Below are 8663 nucleotides of genomic sequence, written 5' to 3'. Positions count from 1 at the left end.
TAGAAAAAGTCAGAAGAAAAGTCATATTTTTCTGAAGCCTTCACTATCTATTTATAGCATTCCACTCGGGTTAGATTTGAATTATATGGCATTAAAATAATGAAAAAATCAATTTAAAATGCTACAATAGGTGGCCGGCCATGCCTTTAATGGATTGGACCTTGGGCTTTGCAATTTTGCAATTTTAACACCTTTTGTATCTGATTTTCTCAAAAATGCCAATTTCTTAATTCAAACATTTAAATGCCAATTCTAACTATTTAATAACTATAAATAATTATTAAATAATATTGTCATTTATCATATTTATTAATTGAACCATACAAAGTATCATAATTAACAAATATGCCCCTATAAACTCTTTCTTTACAATTTCGCCCTTACTTAGTGAAAAATTCACAAATAGACATAGTCTAATTTGAGAATTATAATTGATTAATCAAAACCAATTACATGAGTCTTACAAGCAATATTATCTCAACTAGTGGGGGGACCATGGGTCTATATAACCGAGCTTCCAATAAGTAGATCAAGAATTTAGCACTAAAATTCACTAACTTATTAATTCTTCGTTGAATCCACGCATAGAACTTAGAATTGCACTCTCAGTTATATAGAATGCTCTATATGTTCCACCATATAGACACATCATTAGTTATCCATTGTTATAATCCTAATGTGATCAATGATCCTCTATATGAATGATCTACACTGTAAAGGGATTAAATTACCGTTACACCCTACAATGTATTTATTCCTTAAAACACTTGACCCCGTATAAATGATATTTCAGCTTATGTGAAATGAGTACTCCACCATTTATGTTCGTTTGGTCAAGCTCGAAGGAGATCATCCTTTGCTTACTATTCGCCAGATAGAAGCTATAGATTTCATGTTTATGTTAGCGCTCCCACTCAATTGCACTACCGTGTTCCCAAAAAGTACGTATCACCCTGACCAAAAGGTAGGCTTAACTAACAATTCAAGGAACATGAATAGCCTTTCAAGATTGAGCCTAATCATAACAGGATTAAGATCATTTGATCTAGGATCAACTAGGCGATATTGACTTGAATAGATTTTACGGTAAGTTTAATTAAATCTAAGTCAAAGTTCAATATCGGTCCCTTCCGATGCATACTCCATGCATCCAACCTGAGCTTTACTTTAACCAATGCTCTGGAAAGAACATAGCACTTCTCCAAATGCAAGTAAACTCTGTTGTAGATTATCATATCAGTAAAACCCTATGTCTGATAAATCTAGGAAAACTTTATTCACATAGTCATGTTTACTTTCCAATGTGTTGACAGCACAATAAACAGGATCAAGTATGTGAAAAGGGTTTCAGATGAATTTATACATTATGTACATATAATCATGAAATAAATCATGTGAACCATGCAACATTAAATGTTATTTCTGATCTATATTAATAAGTAAATCTGATTATATTGAAATGAGTTTTATTTAGGGCATAAAACCCAACACTAAAAACATTGGATGTGATCCAATGAGCACCCCTAGTATATTTGACAACTATCTACTTATTTAGTTTACCACACTTATATACAACTTTTCTAACTGATAGCTGTTTTGAAATTATATTTACCAAACATTGAATAGTTTTTTCTCACAACATAGCTACAGCTGTTTTTTCTCACAGCACAGTTGTACCAAACTGGCCCTAATTCTTATTTATTTTTTTTTTTGGTTTGTTGCTGTGATCATATGGTGTTTGGAGGGCTTTGAATTTGAGAGATTAAACAGAAAGGCATTGAGTTTATTAACCTTATTATTAAACACGTTTATCTTTAGAACAAAACTGCGTGTTATTGTTATAGTGAGATTTCTCTCACCTAGAAACTCGAGACCGGACTCCTCTTTAAAAGGACACGTGTATTCAAATTCCCAATGAAAGCTGAAATGTCCCAGAGAGACATTCTCGAAGTTTAGACCTCGCCCAGGATAAAACCAGCGAGATGTTGCGGGTGCGACCTAGTTCACACCGCGTAACCATAATCCTCATCATGCAGGGTAGACCCAACTCGCATATGCCAGAACAAGTGCGAGTGTCCCCCTCTATACCTCCGCGACGGGTATGGAGACCGATGCTCTATGAGGCAGTTTTGGTCCCAGCGACCCAACAGCCCTAACAGACCAATATGAGTTCGCATGTCCAGAGGCTACCAGCTTCAACATGCGACGTCTACAATGGGCGATTACTTAAGGACGCAGACGTTCCAAATGTATGTGCGATCCTACGAGCTCAACAGACGGAACGTGAACGGTCAACTCGCAGATGCGAAAGACGCATACGTTGATGAATTCAGTAACTGTCATACATTTATTAATGTTAACGTTGTTTGAGTTTAGTCATTGCAATTCAATGTGTAAATAATGGATTAACAATAAATGTGATCCTCATGTAACCGATTGGGCACCTGCTTTGTATATAAAGGGGTGATCCACCGTGAAAATGGACCTACGAATCCCTTGTTAGAGTGGACTAAGCAGAAGGAAATCTGACTGAACCACTATAATTCACCGTCTCATTTATTTTTTCCAGCTTTGTTGTTTACTCTCGCATTCCTATTCGAGTACTCGCCATTCTAGGTTGAATACTCGCATTTGTCATCTCTCAAATTATTCTCTCTTTTTCCAGTTAAATTGTACTTTTTGGTGTTGCGAAATATCAGTAACAACATTTGGCGCCGTCTGTGGGAATTCGACTGTAAGATTCTATTCACTTCAAAGAACATCACTCAACATGGCTGGAAATTACGCTAACGGAGCTAACAATGAATCCATCAACATTGGAACGATGAGCGTACCATTGCCTGGAACCGGAGTGCCACCGGTAGATGTCATCAACGGCGGGGTAGGGAGGAGCAACATCAGACCACTCAACCTATTCCCAGAAACAACTGGTCCTCAAGTCGGAGGCACGTCCACACCACCAGCAACCATGCACTTTCCCCCTGTCACCCCGGCGGTCGTGTCCGAAGGAGTGGTCCAGCTCACGACAGATCAATACGCCGCAATCCAGGATCAATTGCGAGCACTACAAGCCGAGGTGGATGGACAGAGCCGAGCTCGACGCCCTCCTCGGGTCCCCGCCGTTCGTAACGAAAACCCTCAGGTAACGGTTTCTCGACGTCAAACTAACCATGCACGCAGGGAACGACGAACTGATCCTGAAGTCTTGGACTTGAATCACCCGACGTCAAGAGACCAATACGCAAGGTTGCCTAACCAGAGCGCACAAACCGACGAGGATCCTGAGCGCCGCAACCCTCGCAGTCGTCACCCTCGGGATAACGACGCAGAGTCAGCCTCTTCATCCTCGCATGACCGTACTCCAAGCAGGTATACGAGGTCTGGCTCTGTACAAACACAGCAAGGAGGACGCTACCGTGTACACCGAGGTGATCTGCGTGATCATCTCAATGCGGTCTTTAGGGCACGCTCCCGCGGCCCACATAACACGGAGACGCTCCATGATCCCCATACGGGCGATCAGGGTGTCAACACAGTTAACAACCCGCCCATCGCGCCCATCGCGACCACTGGGATTAATATCCCTTCGAACCTTGCCGCAGTGGCTGCGAGCCCCACTGTTGTAGCAACTCCGCCTCCTGCGACAGGAGGAATCGACCAAAGTATGCTTCTGCAAGCTTTGAAGATGCTCGAGCAGCAGCGTAAGCCCATATACAAGCTGCACGGCACCTCGCCCTTCACCGCAGAAGTGCGACAGGCCCAACTTCCAAAGGGGTTCCGTTTATCCGAATCCCTCAAATATAAAGGTACTTCTAACCCGTTAGACTACCTAGAAAAATTTAACACCATAATGGAAGTGGACCAGGTGCCGCAACTCGCGAAGTGTCGCATTCTCGCGGCCACACTCGAGGAGAATGCCCATGATTGGTTCACCCAATTACCAGAGGCATCAATATCGACATGGGAGAACTTCGTCGATCTGTTTCTCACACATTTCCAGGCCACGATGACGTATAGGCCACCCTATACGACTTTGGCGAACATCAAGCAAGAACCTGGTGAGTCTTTGCAGAATTATTTCAAGCGTTTTAACGCTGAAGTAACAAAAGTTGAGAAGGCCCCCGAGTCTTCGCTTGTTTGTATGTTAATAACAGGTGTCTTGCCAAGAACCGATTTTTGGAAAGAGCTACAGGCCCGCAGGCCAGAATCCTTGGTAGAATTCTTCGCCATGGCCGAACCTCATAAGAGGATCGAGAACTCCTTGGCGGAATTGGAGAAGGGCAAGAACAAGCGGCGATCACCCATACCGCGGTCGCGGTCCCGCAGTCCGCGAGGAAAGAGTTCCAGGGGCCGAAGCCCCAGAAGACGCAGCCCACGCAAACCGCGGAGCCCGAAGTTGGCCAAGTCGCCTCCAAAAAAGGAGTCCTCGCCCAAAAGAAAAGGAGGACCTCGCTTCGTCAATTATACCGAACTTGCCGTACCTCGAGACCACATCTATGCGGTTGAGGAAAGGAACGGCGTCTTCAAGAAGCCGCCCCCCATCAGGGGAAATCGCGACCGAAGGGACCCCAAAAAGTTCTGTAAGTACCACAAGGATATCGGCCACACTACCCTTGAGTGTTGGGTCTTGCAGGACGAAATCGAAGAATTGATCAGAAGGGGAAAATTCGACAAATATAAAAGGAGCGAGGAAAGTCACCCCCGAGCGGATGACAAGGAAGAAAACCAGAATGCGAGTGGCTCTAGAGCACCTCGCAATATCCTGACTATAGTCGGAGGACCGCACATCGCAGGCGACTCTCGCAAATCACAGGAACGATATGCCAGAGAAGCCAGAGAGAAGCCGCTTACCAATGTGAACAATCTTGGTGAACGGCCAGAGAAGCTCTTCAAAAGAGAATGCGAGGACATTGTCTTTATGGAGAGCGATGCGAGATGGGTCCACCACCCGCATTCTGACGCACTTGTGATAGTCGCCAATATAGGTGGAGACAATGTCCATCGCATATTGGTCGACAATGGAAGTTCAGTGAATTTACTGAACTTCCAAGCCTTCAAGCAAATGGGGCTACAAGAAAAAGATTTGCGGCCAATGACATCGAGCATCTACGGTTTCACGGGAGATGTCATAGCTATCAAAGGGATGATCAAACTCCCAATCACTTTGGGAACTGCCCCAATAACGGCCAAGTCGATGGCCGACTTCGCAGTAATTGATCAATACTCAGCATATAACGCCGTAATTGGACGGCCAATTCTGAAAGAGATGAAGATCGTAACTTCGATCTATCATCTAACAATGAAGTTCCCTACTCCCTCTGGAGTAGGATCAGTGAGGGGAGTCCAATCCGACTCTCGAGAATGTTACAATGCGGTATCAAGCTCGCGGAAAAAGGACAGTGAATGTTATCCACCTTTCGGATGCACCACCACCTCGCCAGGAGATCCTCAGGATCGAGGAGGTACCGCACATAGACAAACCGGACTTGGATCCGAGAATCCTTGATCACACCGCCGCAGCCCAAGCCGCGGAAGACACAATCGAGGTACCTATAGATCCTGTAGATAATAACAAGGTTTTAAAAATTGGTTCTAGATTAAACATACAGTTGCGAGAACAATTAACAACTTTTCTGAAACAAAATCTTGATATCTTTGCCTGGAAACATTCAGATATGGTCGGGATATCTCCACAGGTCATGTGTCATCGCTTGAACATTGACCCCGAAGTGCGAGGTGTCCGACAGAAGCGCCGCAAAATGGACCCCGCGAGGTACCAAGCGCTGAAAGAAGAAGTTGACCGCCTCCTTGCCTGCGGCTTTATACGGGAGTCATTTTACCCCGACTGGTTAGCCAATCCGGTACTCGTGCCAAAGCCCAATGGCTCATGGCGTACATGCGTTGACTTTACAGATTTGAACAAAGCCTGTCCCAAAGACAGCTTTCCTCTTCCTAGCATCGACCAGCTTGTCGATGCCACTGCAGGCCACGCGCTTTTAAGCTTCATGGATGCATACTCGGGATACAATCAAATCCCGATGTACGAACCAGACCAAGAACACACCTCGTTCATTACTGATCGAGGATTATACTGCTACAAGGTCATGCCTTTTGGTTTAATAAACGCAGGGGCGACTTACCAAAGGCTAGTGAATATGATGTTCGCAGATCTGATTGGAAAAACAATGGAGGTATATGTTGACGATATGCTCGTAAAGTCGCAGCATGCGGAGGACCATATCGCGCACTTACAGGCCATGTTCGACATATTGCGACGATATAAGATGCGTCTAAACCCCTTAAAATGCGTCTTTGGGGTGGGTTCCGGAAAATTCCTCGGTTTTATGGTGAATCAGCGAGGAATAGAAGCCAATCCTGCGAAGATTAGAGCGTTGGTAGAAATGTCGTCTCCGACTAAGCCAAAGGAGGTTCAGAGCCTCACAGGTAAAGTCGCGGCCTTAAACCGCTTCATATCCAGATCCTCTGACAAGTGTAAAGAGTTTTTTCAGATCCTGAAGGGTAACAAGAGGTTTCAATGGGATGAGAAATGCGAGCAGGGCTTTTCAAACGCTAAAAACGCATCTGGGGCAACCTCCGATTCTATCAAAACCGTTGCCCGGAGAGGTCTTATCTATTTATTTAGCAGTCTCCGAGTATGCGATCAGTTCAGTACTTGTTCGCGAGGACCAAGGACGTCAGCACCCGGTGTACTACGTCAGTAAGCGATTATTGGACGCCGAGACGCGTTACCCTCAGATGGAGAAACTAGCTTTTGCCCTGATAATATCCTCAAGAAAATTGCGACCTTATTTCCAGGCTCACAGCATTGAAGTTTTGACAAACTTCCCCTTAAGGCAGGTTTTGGCAAAGCCAGAGGCATCGGGGAGATTATTAAAGTGGGCTATGGAGTTGAGTCAGTTCGACATCAAGTATAAACCAAGAACCGCGATCAAGGGGCAAGCCCTAGCAGATTTTATACTTGAGTTCCCGAGCACAGAGGTAGCGGTTGTAGAGGGTGGAAATAACATCGCCATGATAGACAAGGAGGTATGGACATTGTATGTCGATGGGGCCTCAAATAATGAAGGTTCTGGCAGTGGGATATTGTTAATCAGTCCCAATAATTTCAAGGTACACGCTGCTCTACGTTTCGAATTCTCTGCATCTAACAATGAAGCCGAGTATGAGGCTTTAATCGCAGGTCTGAAATTGGCTCTCGAGATGAAAGTCGAATACCTACAAGCATTTAGCGACTCTCAAATCGTGGTATGTCAAGTAAGTGGAGAATACCTAGCGAGAGGCGGAAGATTGGTTAAATACTTAGCCATCGTTCGCGAAATCATGCAGAAGTTCAAACATGTAGTTGTGTCTCGAGTACCGCGTACTCAAAATGCCCATGCAGACGCCTTGGCCCGACTGGCCTCCACTAGAGAAGCCGAATTACTCGATGTAATTCCGGTAGACGTATTGTCTCATCCAACCATAGATCGAGAAACAATCATGGAGATCGATGACGTCCAGGAGATTACCTGGATGACCCCTATCCTCGCATACCTTGACAAGGGGCTCTTACCTAATGATAAAATAGAAGCAAGGAAATTGCGACAACGAGCAGCCCGCTATGTGATATATGACCAGAGCTTGTATCGCAGAAGTTTTAGTCAGCCACTTCTCAAATGCATCAGTGGAGAAGACTGCGGTTACATACTGCGTGAAGTACACGAGGGAATTTGTGGCAATCATACTGGAGGTAATTCCCTTGCCTTAAAAATTATGCGGCAAGGGTATTACTGGCCAACATTGCGACAAGATGCCCTCGCATTGGCAAAAAGGTGTGATAGATGCCAGCGAATAGCCACTTACACGCACCAGCCCCCGAGTAACCTCCATTTTATCACGAGCCCATGGCCCTTTGCAATATGGGGAATTGATTTAATTGGCGAGTTACCCAAGGGAAAAGGCGGAGTCAAATATGCTGTAGTCGCGGTTGACTATTTCACAAAGTGGGCTGAAGCGAAAGCACTCGCGACCATCACAGCAACAAAGTTGCGCGAGTTCGTCTACACTTCCATCATCTGTCGTTTCGGCATTCCGCACAAGCTCATTTCAGATAATGGGAAACAGTTTGACTGTAAAGAGATGCGACAGCTATGCGATGATTTAGGAATTAAAAAAGCCTTCTCTGCAGTCGCTTACCCGCAGAGCAATGGGCAGACTGAAGCAGTCAACAAAATAATTAAGCACACCATAAAGGGAAAATTAGAAGACCGCAAAGGGGCATGGCCAGATGAATTATCGCAAGTCCTATGGTCTTACAATACAACCCCTCGATCTACAACTGGCGAAACACCCTTCTCACTTTCTTATGGGTGCGAGGCCATGTTACCAGTAGAAGTTGGGGCAGGATCCTTGCGTAGAGATGCTTTCGATATCTCGCAGAACAGCGAGAATCAGTTGTTTTGCCTTGATCTTTTAGAAGAAAAGCGTGATAAAGCGCAACTACAAAACGCGGCTTATCAACAACGAACGACAAGGTACTTTAACTCAAAAGTAAGGATGAAACCTCTGCGAGTAGGAGACCTGGTCCTTAGAAAAGTAATGCCAAATACCAAAGTCCCAGCCCACGGAGTCTTTGGAGACAATTGGGAAGGACCATACAAAAT

The sequence above is a fragment of the Cannabis sativa genome, chromosome 6 (genome assembly GCF_029168945.1).
Source record: "Cannabis sativa cultivar Pink pepper isolate KNU-18-1 chromosome 6, ASM2916894v1, whole genome shotgun sequence".
Lineage (NCBI taxonomy): Eukaryota > Viridiplantae > Streptophyta > Magnoliopsida > Rosales > Cannabaceae > Cannabis > Cannabis sativa.
This window is presented reverse-complemented; position numbering follows the sequence as displayed.